At 35.9% G+C, this 18,831-nt stretch overlaps 1 protein-coding gene across 3 annotated transcripts in view; it reads right to left on the bottom strand.

The window, feature by feature from the left end:
- The window catches only part of TMEM117 (transmembrane protein 117), a 609,728-nt gene that overhangs the window by 398,968 nt on the left and 191,929 nt on the right, over positions 1-18,831 (bottom strand). The window lies entirely within an intron of this gene.

Below are 18,831 nucleotides of genomic sequence, written 5' to 3'. Positions count from 1 at the left end.
CTCCACAGAATGTAACACATAAAGGGATTATTATTGTTATCTTCAATTATCTCAAATCCCAAGGATTGTAATAAATAAAAGCTCAGGAATAATGAAATAATAAATTTTCATTTAGAAGAAGTAGCAATCTGAATATCTTTAATACATGCCATCACTCTCACTCCTAAACTTCCCAGAACATGGGTGATATTGCCCTTGAATGTCCTCAGGGCTGTCAGTAAGATTAAATCTTCCCTCTTTACTGATGTAAATTCTTAACTCAAAGGAATATAAGACATCCTTTGTGAAACAAAAGGTGACAGATAAAAATGGTTTAAGAAATTACTCTTTAGAACTATATTATTAAGCAGCAGATCTCTGAAGGGTTCTCTTACCAGACTCAAAGTTCCTTGAGATATTGTACCTAGCAAGCACGATGCCTCAAAATAGGCTTGTGCCATCAATATTAGATTTTTAAAAGATTTTTAAAGGGGAGGCAGAAACAAATCCAGAGAGATGGGGACAAAGAGCTGGTAGAGACAGTCAGGAAAGAGGTTTATCTATGCATCAACTTTTCAGTACCTAAAGTCAGCAAGGTAGACTGACCTGCTTTAAGCTCTCATTGCTTTAGCTGCCCTTTGGAAAGCCCCATCCAGCAAACAAAGGCTGTGGTCTGTTTTCCCCAACTACCCAGCAGCTTTGTCCCCTGCTAGGTTCCTAGCTTTTCAGTGCCCCACCCCCACCTCCACAACTCTTCACTCCAACTCCACACCTTACCTCCCTTCATTCTGCAGTAGAACTGTGAATTAATGATTGCCTTGACCTAACTGTCCCTCTATCCCTCTGGCTGATCAAATGTTGACTCCAGTTAACATTTTTGTAAAACTTGCCAAATAAAGCTTTTTTATTCACTGAGCATTGATCATCATTTGCTCTGGAATGTTTTTTATTTACAAGGTGACAAAAATCAAAAGTTAATTTTTTTGCCTTTTATTTGATATGAGGGTACAAATGATTACACTCTTACATTTCTTAAATGATATAACTATATTTAAAATAAATTTTGTTTCAGTTTTCTTTATGTTTCCCATAGTTTTAATTGTGTCTTATAATATATAATTTTTTAATTTTATTTTTAAACTTTACATAACTGTATTAGTTTTAATCCTTAAAAATATAAAAATGTCAAGTATTTATACTCTTTCTAATCTGAATCCCACAATACTACTTTGCAAAACTGTAATCATTTATTTATTATTTAATTCTTCAAGTTATACCTGAATGTGTGTTGTGGGTAAACATCATTTTTAAAAGCAATGTGAAATTTTAGATGAATAATTTTGTAAAGAAATTTTTAAGGCCATTATTTTATGCATGAATACATATATTTGTCTATTGGTACTCACACATAACTTCTCACAAGCAAAGAAATAAAGACATGGATAGGGCCTAACACAGGGATTCTCCAACTACCATTAAAATTAGGATGGAATTATCCACTGTTTAATACACATTTTCTAATACTGTCCATTCAAATATCAGTACTGTGCCAAGAGCTATAAAGAATATAAAGGCAAACATCATTACATCATTAAACATCACTCCTATGAAATTCTGATTTGTTATAATACTATTTATTTTGGAAGTGTTATTTTTTCCAGAAAAAAAAACACCCCAAATGGTGTGTATTTATATTTCCTATGCTTTGAATGTTAATATGCTCACAGCCATTAACAGCTAGTGTGGACAAATACACTTTGCATGGTTTTGGCCAACTGGTATTACTTTACCATGTTAAAAATTTTCTTAACCAATGAGCACACTACCTTGCCAGGAGTAGAAAATACTTTGAAACACTTATTGTTCATTTAACTGTGATCTCTATTTTTGCCCTGTATTTTATGCTATGAAAACAGTTTTAATCTGTAACAGCAGGAAAAAAAAAAAAAGATTTGCAAGTGACAATATACACCAAATTTGTCAGATTCTTCTACAGCTGTTGTACAAGTGTATAGGAATAGGTATAGCCTTTAATGTATACAAAAGAGAAAGCAGAATACAAAAGAGAAAGAGGAATACCACTAACATTAAGAGGGAAAAAAAATCTTCATACAAACTCTTTCAGAGAATAGGTAAAAAGGGAACTTTTCTCAACTTATTTTAGGTCAGCATAATGCTGATATTAAATTCTGATAAGAAATTGATACAAAAGGAAAATCAGAAGTCAGTTTCACCTACGGACAAAAATGCAAATACTCTAAACAAAATATCAGCCAACTATACCCAGTAATGGTGCACTTTGATCAATTTAGAATTTTTCCCTGAAAACCTAGCACTTTGGGTTTTACAGTGTATAATCATGTAAGGAACTGTAGACAAAGCCTATGGAGTATGAAAATTAGCCAGTAAAATCACAGACTCCTGAAAAAAGCAAAAATCTTGAAAAAGTAATACTCTCTTGAGAGTCCTTTGGACAGCAAGGAGATCAAATCAGTCAATCATAAAAGAAGTCGACCCTGAAAATTCACTGGAAGGACTGATGCTGAAGCTGACACTCCAATATTTTGGTCACCTGATGTGAAGAGCCTACTCATCGGAAAAGATCCTGATGCTGGGAAAGATTGAAGACTCTTCAGAGTCCCTTAGATAGCAAGGAGTTGAAACCAGTCAATCCTAAAGGCAATCAATCCTGAATAATCATTGGAAGGACTGATGCTGAAGAAGAAGCTCCAATATTTAACTGATACAAAGATCTGACTTATTGGAAAAGACCCTAAAGCTAGGAAAGATTGAAGGCAGGAGGAGAAGGGGATGATAGAGAATGAGATGGTTGGATGCCATCACCGACTCAATGGACATGAATTTGAGCAAACTCTGGGAGATGGTGAAGGACAGGGAAGCCTGGCATGCTGCAGTCCATGGGGTCACAAACAGTCAGACATGACTGAGCAACTGAACAACAACAGCACTTTCTACAAAATAATAAATTAGAAAATAAAATACACCCTACAGAGGGAAATAAAAGAAAAAAAAATTGTCTTGAATACAGACAGAGGTAAGGGATTTGGAGACTGAATTCACAATATTATGTGGTCAAAAAATCGCAAGCCAAGATATTAATACCAAGTAATACAAGGTTACTAGAGGCTATAGTTATGTGTGAAGCAAACTCACCTTCTCTCTGCAGTAAAGCACTTTAAATGCAAAACAAAAAATTCTATCGACTCCTAAGTTCAAGAGTCTATATTATACTAACATGAGGAAATAAGCAAGCAGAATATAGAAATAGAAGAAAACAACAATAAAATCATACAAAAAATGTTGAAATTATATTCAGCATGTAATCTAATATAAAATAACTATGTTTAATGATATTTGAAGAATTCTTTTGCCAAGATTTTAAGAGATCATTAAAAATAAGTATATAAACTTTGGCAGATTTCCTGAAAAATCTAATAGAACTTTAGGACTTAAAAACTACAATGATAAATGCAAAAAAAAAATGAATAAACTAAAAGTCAAGTTACATGTAGCTGAAAGGAGAATGAGTGAAATTGAATACAAATAAGAAGACATGTACTTAAAAGTAGTTAAGAAGCTTAGTGTGGTCAAAGAAAATTACCTGTGTGATACAGATTCTGTAAAGTTTTCTGAGACTTGCTTTATAGCTGACCTATTAAATGGCCAATTTTGTAAATATTCCATGTGACTTGAGAATATTCTGTATTTTTATATTATTCAATGGAGTGCTCTATTTTCTTCCAGTAGATCAAGTATGTAATTATGTTCACATACATTTATTTTTCCTGTGTACTTATTTTTCCATGTCTCCTTTTACTTCTGTCAATCATTGTTCTCTGTATTGTGATACTATGTTACTAGGTATGTGAAAAAATACTACTAGCAAGTTAAACATTTTTTGTTACATAGTATTGATATAATGATCATCTCAATAGATACAGAATAATCATATAAAATTTAATATGACTAATGAAAAAAGGAAACAAATTCTCATCTAACTATGAATAATACAAAGCTTTTTGTCTAAGAAGATATCAAAAAGAAAGAAAATCTTATAGCACTCATTGAAAATCAGAAGGAAGAGACTTTCATTACCACTAAAATGTACTGGAGGTTCACATCAATGCAATAATAGAGCAATAAGGTATAAAATGTATAAGGACTGTTAATGAAGAAATAAAGCTGTCATTATTTACAGATGATAAGACTGTCTACAAAGAAGCCTAGAAGAATGTACATATAAATTATTCCAGTTAAGAACAGATTATAATCAGTTTGCCAAATATAAGGACATTACATAAAACTTAATTGCATTCCCATACACCAACAAAAAGTACTAAAAAACTTAATTTTACAAAGTGAGAAAAGCCATCTAGAACAGTCACACAAAACATAAAGAATCTAGACAGTGGTACTCTGCAGTCAGTATGTACAGCTTGCAAAAATTCATTGCTAAATTTTCAAGAATTGTGCAAGTCAACTGTTAAAGCCATTGTTAAAAATTAAAATATATAAACATACAATTAAATACCTAGCTGCATTATTACATTTTGCCATTATTTGTGACCTTGAGGTTATTTGCATTTACTATTTCTGTTTGGTGGAATACTATACAATAGTGTGCTACTTCATATCTCTTTCTAATTCTACATTCACATTAATATTGGGCCGGACAAAAAGTTCATTCAGATTTTTCCATAACTTGGCTCTAGTAGAGCTTAGTTGCCTTTAACTTCATTTGAAATAATTTTGTTAGATTGTATTATGACAGCTGTCATATCAGTATGCATTAAAGAAATTCTCAAAGTTGGTGAATCTTTGTGTGGCCATTTTAACATTGAAGATGGAAGGAAAGAAGCAACATTTTGGCATATTATGCTTTATTATTTCAAGAAAGGTTGAAATGCAACTGAAATGCAAAAACACATTTGTTCAGTGTATGGAGAAGGTGCTATGACTGATTAAACATGTCAGAAGTAGTTTGCAAAGTTTTGTCCTGGAGATTTCTAACTAGATGCTGCTCCACAGTCAGGCAGACCAGTTGAAGTTGATAGCTAACAAACTGAGACATTAATTCAGAACAATCAACATTATACCATGCAGGAGATAGCTGACATATTCAAAATATCCAAATCAAGTTTCAAAACTCATTTGTACCAGCTTGGTTATGTTCATTGCTTTGATGTTTGAGTTCTATGTAAGTTAAGCTAAAAAACCTTCTTGACCATATTTCTGCATGCAATTCTCTACTTAAACATAACAAAAACATTTTGTTTTAAAAACAAACTGTGCTGGATGATGTCAAGTGGATATTACACAATAATGTGTAATGGAAGAGATGGTGGGGAGAAGAGAAGTGAAATAAACCACCACCAACCATGCATGGCTCAAATGGTAAAGAATCTGCCTGCAATTTAGGAAACCCAGAGTTGTGAAGATCCCCTGGAGAAGGGAATGGCTACCCATGAGAGAGGAGCTCGTGGCAGGCTACAGTCCATGGAGTGGCCAAGAGTCAGACATGACTGACCGACTAACACTTCACTTCAACCACAGCAAAGTCTGGTCTTCATCCAAAGAAAGTGATGTAGTGTATATGGTAGGATTGGAAGAGTAGTAGTGTCAGTCACTCAGTCACATCCCCATGGACTGTAGCCTCGCCAGGCTTCTCTGTCCGTGGAATTCTCTAGCCAAGAATACTGGAGAGGGTAACCATTCTCTTCTCCAGAGGATCTTCTCTACCAAGAGGGTGAACCCTGGTCTCCCACATTGCAGGCAGATTCTTTATCATTGCACCTCCTGGGAAGCCCAACAGGATTGGAAAGGAGTCCTCTACTACAAGCTCCTTCCAGAAAAACAAACGATTAATTCCAACAAGTACTGCTCCCAATTAGAACAAATGAAAACAGCACTTGATGAAAAGTATTCAGAATTAGTCAACAGAAAATACATCATCTTCTATCAGGATAACACAAGACCACATGTTTCTTATATGACCAGGCAAAAACTGTTATAACTAGGCTGGGAAACTCTGATTCATTCACCATGTTCACCAGACATTTTACCTTTGGATTTCCATTTATTTCAGTCTTTATAAAAGTTTCTTAATGGAAAAATATTCAATTCCCTGGAAGACTGTAAAAAGCTCCCAGGCACATTCTTTGCTCAGAGAGTGAAAAAGTTTTGAGGACACACAATTATGAAATTGTCTGGAAAATGGCAGAAGTTAGGGGAGAAAATGGTGAATACATTGTTCAATAAAGTTCTGGGTGAAAGTGAAAAATGTGTCTTTTATTTTTATTTAAAAACTGAAGGAACTTTGTACCCAACCCAATAGCCTGAAATTGGCCATGGTAGGACAATTTATACCATGAAAATCAGCAAACTCTAAAAACCATTCCTCTTCTCCCCTAAGCTCAGAAAACCTACTGTGAAACATTTACCAGGATATCACTGACCCAAGGAATGAATCTATCAAAAGATATAAATGATATCTATGGTGGATATTATAAAAATTAATTTACTGAGTACCTACTGTGTATCTTTAGGAAATAACCAAACAGATAAAAGTCTGCTCTCACTTCTAACAATTTGTTATATGGGGCTAAACACTACGTGAGTAAAAGAGGATTACAATTTTAAGTAGGCCAAACCTCATTGTGAAGGAAAAAACTAAAGAAAAGAATAGAGAGAGGAAAAAAACTAAATAAATGGAAAAATATAACACATTCAGGTTTTCAACCTCCAAATTTGAAATATATAATTTCACCACCAATCTTTCTATACATGGATTGTGATGCCAAATAAATACATCAAAAGCTTTTGGTAGAACTTAAGAATCTAATTCTAAAATTTACAAGACAGAGCAAAGCTCCAAGAGTAGTCAAGATTTTGAAGGAGAGAAAGGTTGAGAGCTTTTGTTTACTAATGCTAATTTATTATAAAGTTATAGTAATTAAAATAACAGGACCATGTTAGAATAAAGAATCTGGAAATAAATCTTCCCAGATTTGGAGGACTGATACATACTAGAGATAGCATGAAAGACTGGATGGGAAGGGCATGGGGGACTAGTGTTACTAGTGCTAGACAAACAGGCATTCTTTAAAAACAAAATGAGTGAACAAAGAACACCGGGCTTATATCTCATACCACACATAAACATCTAATTCAAGTTGATTAAGAACTTAAATGTGAAAAAAAAAAAAGCTTTAAAATATTTAGAAGATAGGAGAATGTCTTCATGATCTCAGCTATAAAGGGTTTCTTAAACAAGAACTAGAAACACATTAATCTGTGGAGAAAGATAGCTAATAAACTCAACTACATTAAATTAAAAACTTTTATTTATCAACAGAACAACCCAAAAAGTGAAAAACAAACTACAACAGAATCTAAAAAGAAATGATACAAATGAATTTACAACACAGAAACAGACTCACTGACTTTACGAAGGTGCTTCTGGTTGCCTGGGTGAAGGATGGAAGGAAGGGATAGTTAGGGAGTTTGGGATGGGCGTATACACACTGTGCTTAAAATGGAGAGCCAACAGTGGATATGACACAATTGCACTCATCTCACATGCTAGTAAAGTAATGCTCAAAATTCTCCAAACCAGGCTTCAACAGGACGTAAACCATGAACTTCCAGATAATCAAGCTGGTTTTAGAAAAGGCAGAGCAACCAGAGATCAAATTGCCAACATCCATTGGATCACTGAAAAACCAAGAGTTCCAGGAAAACATCTACTTCTGCTTTATTGACTATGCCAAAGCCTTTGACTCTCTGGATCATAACAAACTGTGGAAAATTATGAAAGTGATGGGGATACCAGACCACCTGACCTGCCTCCTGAGAAATCTGTATGCAGGTCAGGAAACAACAGTTAGAACTGGACATGGAACAGCAGACTGGTTCCAAACAGGAAAAGGAGTGTGTCAAGGCTGTATATTGTCACACCCTGCTTATTTAACTTATATGCAGAGTACATCATGCAAAATGCCAGGCTGGATGAACCACAGGCTGGAATCAAGACTGCCGGGACAAATATCAATAACCTCAGATATGCAGGTGACACCACCTTTATGGCAGAAAGTGAAGAGGAACTAAAGAGCCTCTTGATGAAAGTGAAAGAGGAGAGTGAAAAAGTTGGCCTAAAGCTCAACATTCAGAAAACTAAGATCATGGCATCTGGTCCCATCATTTCATGGGAAATAGATGGGGAAACAGTGGAAATAGTGTCAGACTTTATATTTTGGGCTCCAAAAACACTGCAGATGGTGATTGCAGCCATGAAATGAAAAGATTCTTACTCCTTGGAAGAAAAGTTATGACCAACCTAGACAGCATATTAAAAAGCAGAGACATTACTTTACCAACAAATGTCCATCTAGTCAAGGCTATGGTTTTTCCAGTAGTCATGTATGGATGTGAGAGTTGGACTGTGAAGAAAGCTGAGCACCAAAGAATTGATGCTTTTGAACTATGGTTTGGATAATACTCTTGAGAGTCCCTTGGACTGCAAGGACATCCAACCACTCCATCCTAAAGGAAATCAGTCCTAAATGTTCATTGGAAGGACTGATGTTAAAGCTGAAACTCCAATATTTTGGCCACCTGATGCAAAGAACCGACTCACTTGAAAAGACCCTGATGCTGGGAAAGATTGAAGGTGGGAGGAGAAGGGGATGACAGGAGATGAGATGGTTGGATGGCATCACCGACTCAATGGGCATGAGTTTGAGTAAACTTCAGGAGTTGGTGAAGGACTGGGAGGCCTGGCGTGCTGCAGTCCATGGGGTCGCAAAGAGATGGACAGGACTGAGTGACTGAACTGAACTGAACAAGGACTTACCGTATAGCACATAGAAATCTGCTCAATGTTATGTGGCAGTCTGGATGGGAGGGGAGTTTGGGGAAGAATGTATACATTTGTCTGAGTCCCTTCACTGTTCACTTGAAACTATCACAACATTTTAATCAGCTATACTAAAATACAAAATAAAAAGTTTTCTTAAAAAGGCCCTATAAAAATTATATGACAACTGGGATTTGCTTGAGGGTGGAAGAGTGGATTGTGGGGAGAGATATAGTTGAAGTAAGAGTAACCATAAACCAGAGAAAACTGATACTATTGTAGCAAAGCAATGGCTCCCATGCTCAGGGCACTCTTCTCTAATTTTGTTATGTTTGAAATGTCTCGTAATAAAAGATCTAAAAGACTATAAATTGAAAGAAATTATTAATGACACATAAACCTAGAAAAAAGGATTAACCTTCAAAGCACTTGAAGAACTCATAAAAAATTTAACAAGATAAAGAATTCAATGGCAAAAATGTGGAGATGGGGCAACAAATACATTTTCCATAGAAGAATATGAAACATCACTAAGCATAAAAAGACACTCCATCTATAGTCAAGGGAATGAAAATTAAAACCCCAAGGAGATACTATATTATATCTACTAGATGGGAAAAAGTTTAAAAGTTTGATGAGAAGGTGAATAAATAAAAGTTGATCCACAGCTGATAGATGTGTAAATTGGAACAGGCAATTTAGAGAATAATTTGGTGATATCTGACCAAGTGGAGATGCACAGAACCTACAACCTACAATCTGATTCCTACTTAAGAGCCTTGTGATGAAAGGAGAGTGAAAAAGCTGGTTTGAAATTCAACACTCAAAAAACTAAGATCACGGCATCCATTCCCATTACTTTATGGCAAATAGAAGGGGAAATAGTGCAAACAGTGACAGGTTTTATTTTCTTGGGCTCCAAAATCACTGCAGATGGTAACTGCAGCTATGAAATTAAAAGATGTTTGCTCCTTGGAAGAAAAGTTATGATAAACCTAAACAGCATGTTAAAAGGCAGATACATCACTTTGCTGACAAAGGTCCATAGAGTCAAAGCTATGGTTTTTCCAGTAGCCAATTACGGATGCTGAGAGTTGGTCCATAAAGAAGACTGAGCACAGAAGAATTTACATTTTTGAATTATGGTGCTAGAGAAGACTGTTGAGAGCCTCCTGGACTGCAAGGAGGTGAAACCAATCAATCCTAAAGGAAATCAACCCTAAATATTCACTGGAGGGACTGATGCTGCAGCTCCAATAATTTTGCCACCTGATGTGAAGAGCTGGCTCTTTGGAAAAGTCCCTGATGCTGGGAAAGTTTGAAAGCAAAACGGGAAGAGGGTGGCAGAGGATAAGATGATTAGATAGCATCACCAACTCAATGGACATGAATTTGGGCAAACTCCGGGAGATAAGAGTAGGACAGAGAAGCCTGGTGTGCTACAGTTGATGGGAGTCGCATAGAGTCGGACATGACTTTGCAATTGAACAACAGCAACAATATTTTCTAGCTGTATATATGTACACAAACAGACATGTATAAGAATGTTCTTATCAACAATGTTCGAAATGGCAAATTTCCAGTAAGAATAGAAAGGAAAAATTATATGTGGTATTTTTCTCAATGTAATACAGCAGTGAAAATGAATAGAACTTAGTCATGAACAACAATATAGATACATCTCAGACAAATAGTTAAGTGAAATAAAGCAAAGCTTAAAACATACATTATCCATATTAAGTTCCAGAAATGCAAAAATAAATAATATATTCATCAAAAAGGATTTATATGTGATAATATATGAAGAAATTCAAATGATTATGAAGCAGAAGTAGATTTTTTTTCTGGAATTCTCTTGATTTTTTCGGTTTTTCAAAATGTAAAATAATCATTCATTTTTAATTTTTAATTTTAATTTTACTTGAGTGTGATTTGTGGAGTCACCAGCTCTGGTAGGTTTTCAATCACTAAAATGTGATGCGAGCCCTCTTTCTTGGCAATGTTCTTTAGTACGAGACTACAATCTACCATAGCTACCAAAAACTTAAAATTCTGCATCTGCATGACTTTAGGAGCAGTCACCATAAACTTAATTGCACTAAAAGTCACACATATATTTTAATTTATTTGGACTAATTTAACAACTATTATTATGTTGATTAAATCATTATTTTATTATTAATATCTATCAATATTCAAATCTAATACCAATACTATAACATGCAAAGCCAAATTTTATTGATTTACCCATGAGACCAGAGAAGGCAATGGCACCCCACTCCAGTACTTTTGCCTAGAAAATCCCATGGACAGAGGAGCCTGGTAGGCTGCAGTCCATGGGGTTGCTAAAGTCGGACACGACTAAGCGACTTCACTTTCACTTTTCACTTTCATGCATTGGAGAAGGAAATGGCAACCCACTCCAGTGTTCTTGCCTGGAGAATCCCAGGGACGGGGGAGCCTGGTGGGCTGCCGTCTCTGGGGTAGCACAGAGTCGGACACGACTGAAGCGACTTAGCAGCAGCAGCGGCAACCCATGAGACCCCTAAAAGCAAGGACAGAGTCCCTATTTTCATCCCTCTCAATGTTTGGTCCCTGTGAATTTCCTTTACTTTCTTATGGCCTCAGCTAATTATATTAGTAATGTTGTTGGCTGTATCTTATCCAGCATTTCTAGACATTTGTAACAGGAGGGTTTTTCTGATATAAAATCTATCATAATAAGTGAAAGTACAGGTTTCTCTGAAACCTTTCTAATGCTGAAAAAATGCAAAGTGAAGGAGCAGTTACCTTAGGACATATTTTGCTAATGGATGGACAAAATAATTAAAAAAAAAAAAAAAGCACTAATGCCCAGAAACACATTTCAAAGCTATGGCAGCTTGGTGCTGAGATGCTGCCCGCAGTTCCCAGGAAAGGAGTTTGGCAGTGGCCCTCATGATGATGCAGAGTGTGCTGTCTCCATAATGACTCAGTGCAACAGAACAAACCCTAAACCCTATTTTCACTGTCACCTTCCTTACAAAAGCAAGATTCCTTTCGGTTAGTGAAAACAAGTATTGATGTCGGTCTTTCATTAAAGTGAAGTGGTGTAAAGCAAACCAGAAAAGCAGGAAATAGCTGTATAACCCCTTTCCTAAGAAAGAATGAATTTTCCATCTCCTTATTTTTCTCATCTTTCTTTGGTTGAGGGATTTTAAAATGCACACAGTGCTCTAAGATTAACAGCACCAGAGAAAGAATGAATAATACAATAATGACACAAATGATTTTTGCTGTTGACAAGGTACATGAGAATAAAAAGCAAAATCAGTACATCTCTTTCTCCACTGAACTGAAGAAAACATCAAGTTCTATTAATGGTCTTTGATTCCATCCTGAGACAATCACCAGCATCCTTCAGCTGAGGGCAAGCTGAGTACATCTGTTTGGCAGAACCCCATCTAGTTCATTACCCATCTCCAATCAAGGCGAGTTGCATTAAAAGCATTTTTATTAGATTCTATTCAGTCATCCTTGAAGGAGAAAGAAGAAACCTAGAAACTGATGTCAAAATATGCTTCTACACTTAGAAAATCCTTTCTGTTGAAGAGATTAAGAGAATTACCCCCAAATATGGAAGTTATTTTTAAAGAAATGTTCAAATCCCAATCACAGTGTATGACCTTGGGCAAACCACTCCATAGCTTTAAGAACTCAGCTATTTCACCTGTTACTGAAAAACGTGTGAGGAAAATCAGGAAATGCCCTAATGGTACGACATGGTATGGTTCTACCAAGGACATGTTATGAGGATCAGAGGATCGGTTTTCAGAACTGGCACAATATCATGGCATAAATCTAATCCTGAACACTGATTCACTGGTTCATTGATTAATTTACCTCATGCCTATGTTCTAGACTTAGGCCACACGCATGGAAATATGTATTTTTAAAAATAACAATAACCTATACCTCATCACTGGAGAAGGAAACAGCAACCCACTCCAGTATTTTTGCCTGGAGAATCCCATGGAAGGAGGAGTCTGGCGGGCTACAGTCCTTGGGAGTCACAAAGAGTTGGACACGACTGAGTGACTTCACAGCAGCATACGTCATCATACAGCTTACTGACAGTAAATAACAAGTGTACACTTCAGATACAAAAAGAAAAGCTAATAGTGTGTAACATCTAAGTCTAGACCTGACAGAGAGCCCAGAGGCCTGGACTCACACATCAGTCATCTCTAGTTTTGAACACTTTCATGAGTACCACTTGTAAGGCATACTGACAGACAGTATGTCTGGAGTTCTCGAATGTAACTCTCTACTATTCACTCACTGTTAAGAAATTTGATGGAAGTATAATAAGCCAAGGTGCTTCCCTGATGGCTCAGAGGTAAAGAATCTGCCCACAATGAAGGAGTAACAGGAGACACAGGTTCAATCCCTGGGTCGGGAAGATCCCTTGGAGAAGGGCATGGCAACTCACTCTAGTATTCTTGCCTGGAGAATACAATGGACAGAGGAGCCTGGAGGACTACAGTCCATAGGGCTGTGAAGAGTCAGACATGACTAAAGGGACTTAGCACGCATACATGCATATGACAAGCCAGAGTGATAAAAATTACTGCATGGTAATATTTATTATATTTAAAAATAACGAAAAGTCAAACAAATACTAACAAAAAGTACAAAAGTGGTTGCCAAGGGCCAGAGAGTGAGGGAAACAGGTTGGTAAAAAGGTGCAAATGTTCAACTATAAGATGAATAAGATCTGAGGATCTAATATATCATTTTGTTGATTATAGTTGATAACATTGTTGGTATAATTGAAATTTGCTAAGAGGCTAAAACTTAACTGTTTTCAAAAAAAAGAAATTTGAGTACAACATAGAGCTTGACATCATGTGCCTCACCATATGATGCAGTGAGCCAGAAACACCTCTCAGATAACATTCCTGACAAAACTGAATCCAATCACAAAGAACCATCAGATAAACCAAATTTACAGATACTCGACAACACTACTAAACTATCCTTTCTTGAAATGCCAAGGTTTTAAAAAGCTAAGGACCTGATATGAAAGGAGAATAATCAGATATGGTACCTAAATGCAATGTGTGATCAAGACTTGCATCCTGGACTCATAAAACAATTGCCAGGATAGATGTTAATGGAACTGATGTCAAAATTTAGATGTAAACTATGAACTAACCATTAATATCATATCAGTGCCAAGTGCCCCAATGTTTACAATTGTCTTATGTTTATAAATAACAAAAAAGTGTTTAAAGGAGACATTTTTAGAAAGTAAGTCAAAGTATTTGGAGGTCTATATAATAACAATAGGTATATATGAAGATAAAATGATAGGGCAAATACAGCAAACATATTAATAGTGAATCTAGATATCTGGGAGTTCTACTATTTTATCATTTCTTTATAAGTTTTGCTGCTAAGTCACTTCAGTTGTGTCCGACTCTGTGCGACCCCATAGACGGCAGCCCACCAGGCCCCACCGTCCCTGGGATTCTCCAGGCAAGAACACTGGAGTGGGTTGCCATTTCCTCCTCCAATGCATGAAAGTGAAAAGTGAAAGTGAAATCGCTCAGTCGTGTCTGACTCTTAGCGACCCCATGGACTGCAGCCCACCAGGCTCCTCCATCCATGGGATTTTCCAGGCAAGAGTACTAGAGTGGGTTGCCATTGCCTTCTCCATTATAAGTTTTAAAACATGTCAAATAAATGGAAAAGAAAATAACTGGATATCTTAATCAAGGATCTGAGAATATAAAAATGTTCCAGGTAGACATGGTGCCCAGCTTAATACTGCAGAGGAGAAAGAAAGTTTTTTTAAGTAACATATATAATAAATGATTATAAATTATGTCAAAGCTATGCTTTTCCCAGTAGTCATGTATGGATGTGAGAGCTGGACCATAAAGAAGGCTGAGAGACAAAGAATTGATGCTTTTGAACTGTGGTATTGGAGAAGACTCTTGAGTGTCCCTTGGGCTGCAAGGAGATCCAACCAGTCAATCCTAAAGGCAATCAACCTTAATATTCATTGGAAGGACTGGTGCTAAAGCTGAAGCTCCAATACTTTGGCCACCTGATACGAAGGGCTGACTCACTGTAAAGACCCTGATGCTGGGAAAGATTGAGGGCAAAAGGAGAAGGGGGCAGCAGAGGATGAGTTGGTTGGACAGCATCACTGACTGAATGGGCATGAATTTGAGCAAACTCTGGGAGATAGTAGAGGACAGAGGAGCCTGGCATGCTACAGTCCATGGGGTCACAAAGAGCGACTAAACAACAACAATTATAAACTGTGATAAGTGCTACAAAAAAAAACACAGTACTTAAATAAAAAATAACAGGAGCAAGTAGGAAGTGGGAACCAGTGGGAACCGTCAGTGGGAACTAATGATATAAAGGACAGGGAATGTCTTTCTGAGAATGGGACATATATATAGACACACATGGAAACCTCAGAAAAAGCACCAAAGGCATATGGGACAGCATGTGCTAAGGTCATGAAGTGGTCTCAGGTTTTTGATTACAATCTAAATTTATAAGGAAAGACAGAAAGAAAAATATGGCAGTAGGGAACCAAAGAAGCAGAAGTATAAAATCAGAATAGCCATGGTATTATTTTGGACATATGGGCATGCTTCAAACAAAGGAATACCATCATAGACATCTAGAAAACAGCCAGAGTAAGGAAAAAGCCAGTGCTTCTCAATCAAGTGAAAGAGTCAGGAAAATCACAAGCCAAGAAGTGATAAGTCATAGACTAACAGGATCACCTACAGCTGCACACTAGTCAATATGCTTTATCATGCAAAGAGTGGACAAGGTTTTTGGTCTCACACTGATTTGTGTTGACAACTAAAGAGTAACCACTTGGGGAGTCATCCTTGAAAGAGAAGGACAGGTGACCTGAGCAATCTGAAATTTCCTCCAAATATATATATAAGTGGTCCATGTAGGCATGGATATCCCTCTGACTGTTCCTGGATTTTATATTTCAGTCAGAATTGCAGCTGTGTAATGAATCTAAATTTGGAATCATATCACATACATAATTGACAGAAGATTTGAAACACCATCTGTTACCATATTTAAACTTCAGAAATCTTCTAGAAATGTTCCTTTCTCAAAGAAAGAAGATTCTTTAATACAAATTTTGTAGAATAAAAAATGAGATGTTCCAGCATCACTGAGGCTGCCAGCATCACTTTTTTCCCTAAAAAACAACATCTGAATTCACAAATTGTCCCAGTATTTCATTACTAAATGTTCCTAACTCATGAAAAGTCCTTTCAACACATTAATAGAGAAATGAAAAAAAGAGGAATTTCTCTCTTCATCCTTGTTTCCTACCCTTAAATAAGTGAATTCAATTTTAACATTTACTCATTTCTCCGTATCTTCCATTTGCCCACATAGTTTGTTTTCCTAAATTTACACATGTGTTAAAGTCTCAACTCTGCCTATTTTTTTGTTAGGCTTCCTTCTTCTCAGAAGGAGAAGCCTAACTAGGATGAATATTTATGAAAAGTTAAACAAATCTCAACTTTTCTAGTTCCTTCCTAAATGAAAACCAGCATTGCATGAATCTACACAGTTGTATATTCCTTGCTTATGATGATCAAATGCTCCTAAATTGTATCTGCTCAACCTGCCTTCTCCCTTATTGTGTGCTAATGTTGACGTAAAAATTAAATCTTTAATGTATGCCAAAATTTACAGGCATTTTTTCATCTACTCCTTACAACCATTTAAGAGTTACAATCCCCATTCTATATAAGAGGAAAGTAGAACCTAGCAAAATCAACTTATTTATCTGAGGTCATTCACTCTTTTCATTACTATATAGGAGTCCTATCATATAAGTGGTGGAGCAACCTATTCATCTTTTAGCTATAACAGAAATTTAATCTGTCTCTCTCTCTATATATATATATAGAGAGAGAGAGGTGGTTTAGTCGCTAAGTCATGTCTGCAACTCTGTGAACTGTACCCACCAGGCTCCTCTATTCATGGAAATTCCCAGACAAGAATACTGGAGTGGGGTGTCATTTTCTTCTCCAGGGGATCTTTCTGACCCAGGGATCAAACTCATGTTTCCTGCATTGCAGGCAGGTTCTTTACCAACTGAGGCACCAGGTGTGTATATATATATATATATATATATATATGTATATAATACACACATATGTATGTATATAGTACACACACATATGTATGTATATAATACACACACATACACATGTGTGTATATATATGTATGTATATAATACATACATATGTATATAATATATGTATATATTATATACGTATGTATGTATATAATACACACACATACACATATATATATATATATATCTCTCTCAAAAATATACATATATGTGTATGTATATATTTTACACCTACATTGACTAATGGTTAATTTTCCATATGTTAATAAAAGTCTAGGAAGAAATGTTTGGGTAAATTTGCCTCTCAATCACCATAATACCTTGACTTCTTTTCATTTGTTATTTGTTTTCCCCTCTTTGCCTTCTTCCTCCCTCTCTCCTTCTATCCTTCTCTCCCTGCTTTCCTTCCTTGCATTTGTTCAGCTGTATCCTGCTTTCTTCCCCAAAAGACTTATAGTGTAACTATGTGTGTCATATAATAGACATTAAATAATCTCCTTACTTTTTATTAATAATTTGTTTTTATCAGTGCATATGGTCAATCCATGCTCTCTAAATCATTCATCACAGAAATCAACACTGTAAGGTTAAGGAGTGCTCTCTTTCACATCTGCCTATCCAGAAATAATATTTTTATTGTATACATTTTCCAGGTCACCCTATTTTATTTGATTTCATTTTCCATCACTGGCATTTCTCTTGCTCAGCATATAGTCTAAGTAGACGTGCAAAGTGACTTCTTTATTTTAGTTGCTCTTTGTTGTAACCCCCTTAATGCCATGCACTAGACCAACTGCACACATCTCCTGATAACTGCACTTAGCAGTATTATGCATTGGTTCACAAAGAGTAAATGTCAATAGTTCATTGTGTATTCTGATCCCACTTCACCATGCTAATCTTCTGGAAAGGGCTTCCTGTCCTCATGAGGACAGCTTTTGAAACACTAAGTCACCTTACTGTTGGTGTTCAAGCACAGTCTGTTTTTTCTTTTAAGAGGATCGAGTTTGTCAAACCAACGTGAATTAAAGCATGAAAATCAGCATCATGTTTGAGCCAGTGAACTGTGGTCTTATAATTAATGTGTTTCTTCTTTTGTAGTTTTTACTAGATACTAGAACTCATTGATGCAATTCATTGTCTAGAAATTAAATTAAAACAAGAAGCCTCCTTGGTTTTTATAAATTCATCTCTGTACTCAGGTAATATTTTTGTGGTATGAGTATAATATATGTGAAGACTACATGTACATGAACCATAAAAAATGGACATATGAGAATTATTTTGATCATTAGAGGGATTTTTATTTTTGAATATTATATTTTTTAATATTTCACACTATTCACTTTCAGAGTTGTCTTTCACATAAATGCAAAATTATTCCCGAAGTCCTAATGGCTTTTTAGAACTGAGTATCATCTACTCTGAGACATTTACTCTGAAACATTTTGCTTCTATCATATGCTCACATTGTTCATGACACTTGTAGATAACTTATATGATACTTGTATTTCACTTCATTTTACCAGTGAAACATATACATAATACACATTTATGTCTCTGTTCTAGAAATATTTGAAGGAGAATTCTTTTGATCCTCAGAGAAACTCTATGAAGGAAGTAGTACTGTTACCTTCATTTGGCAATAAAGAAAATGAGGTTCAGGGAAGTTCCCCTAGGTTGCCTAAGCTGTATGGCCAAGCTCTGAATACAGAGTCTATCTTCTTAATTTCATAGTGTTTTAGAGTTTAGTGGGACTTCCTTCGTGGTCCAGTGGTTAAGACTTTGCTT

Source organism: Bos mutus, chromosome 5 (assembly GCF_027580195.1).
Source record: "Bos mutus isolate GX-2022 chromosome 5, NWIPB_WYAK_1.1, whole genome shotgun sequence".
NCBI lineage: Eukaryota > Metazoa > Chordata > Mammalia > Artiodactyla > Bovidae > Bos > Bos mutus.
The sequence above is the reverse complement of the archived record's forward strand: the minus strand, read 5'-3'. Positions and strand labels throughout refer to the sequence as shown.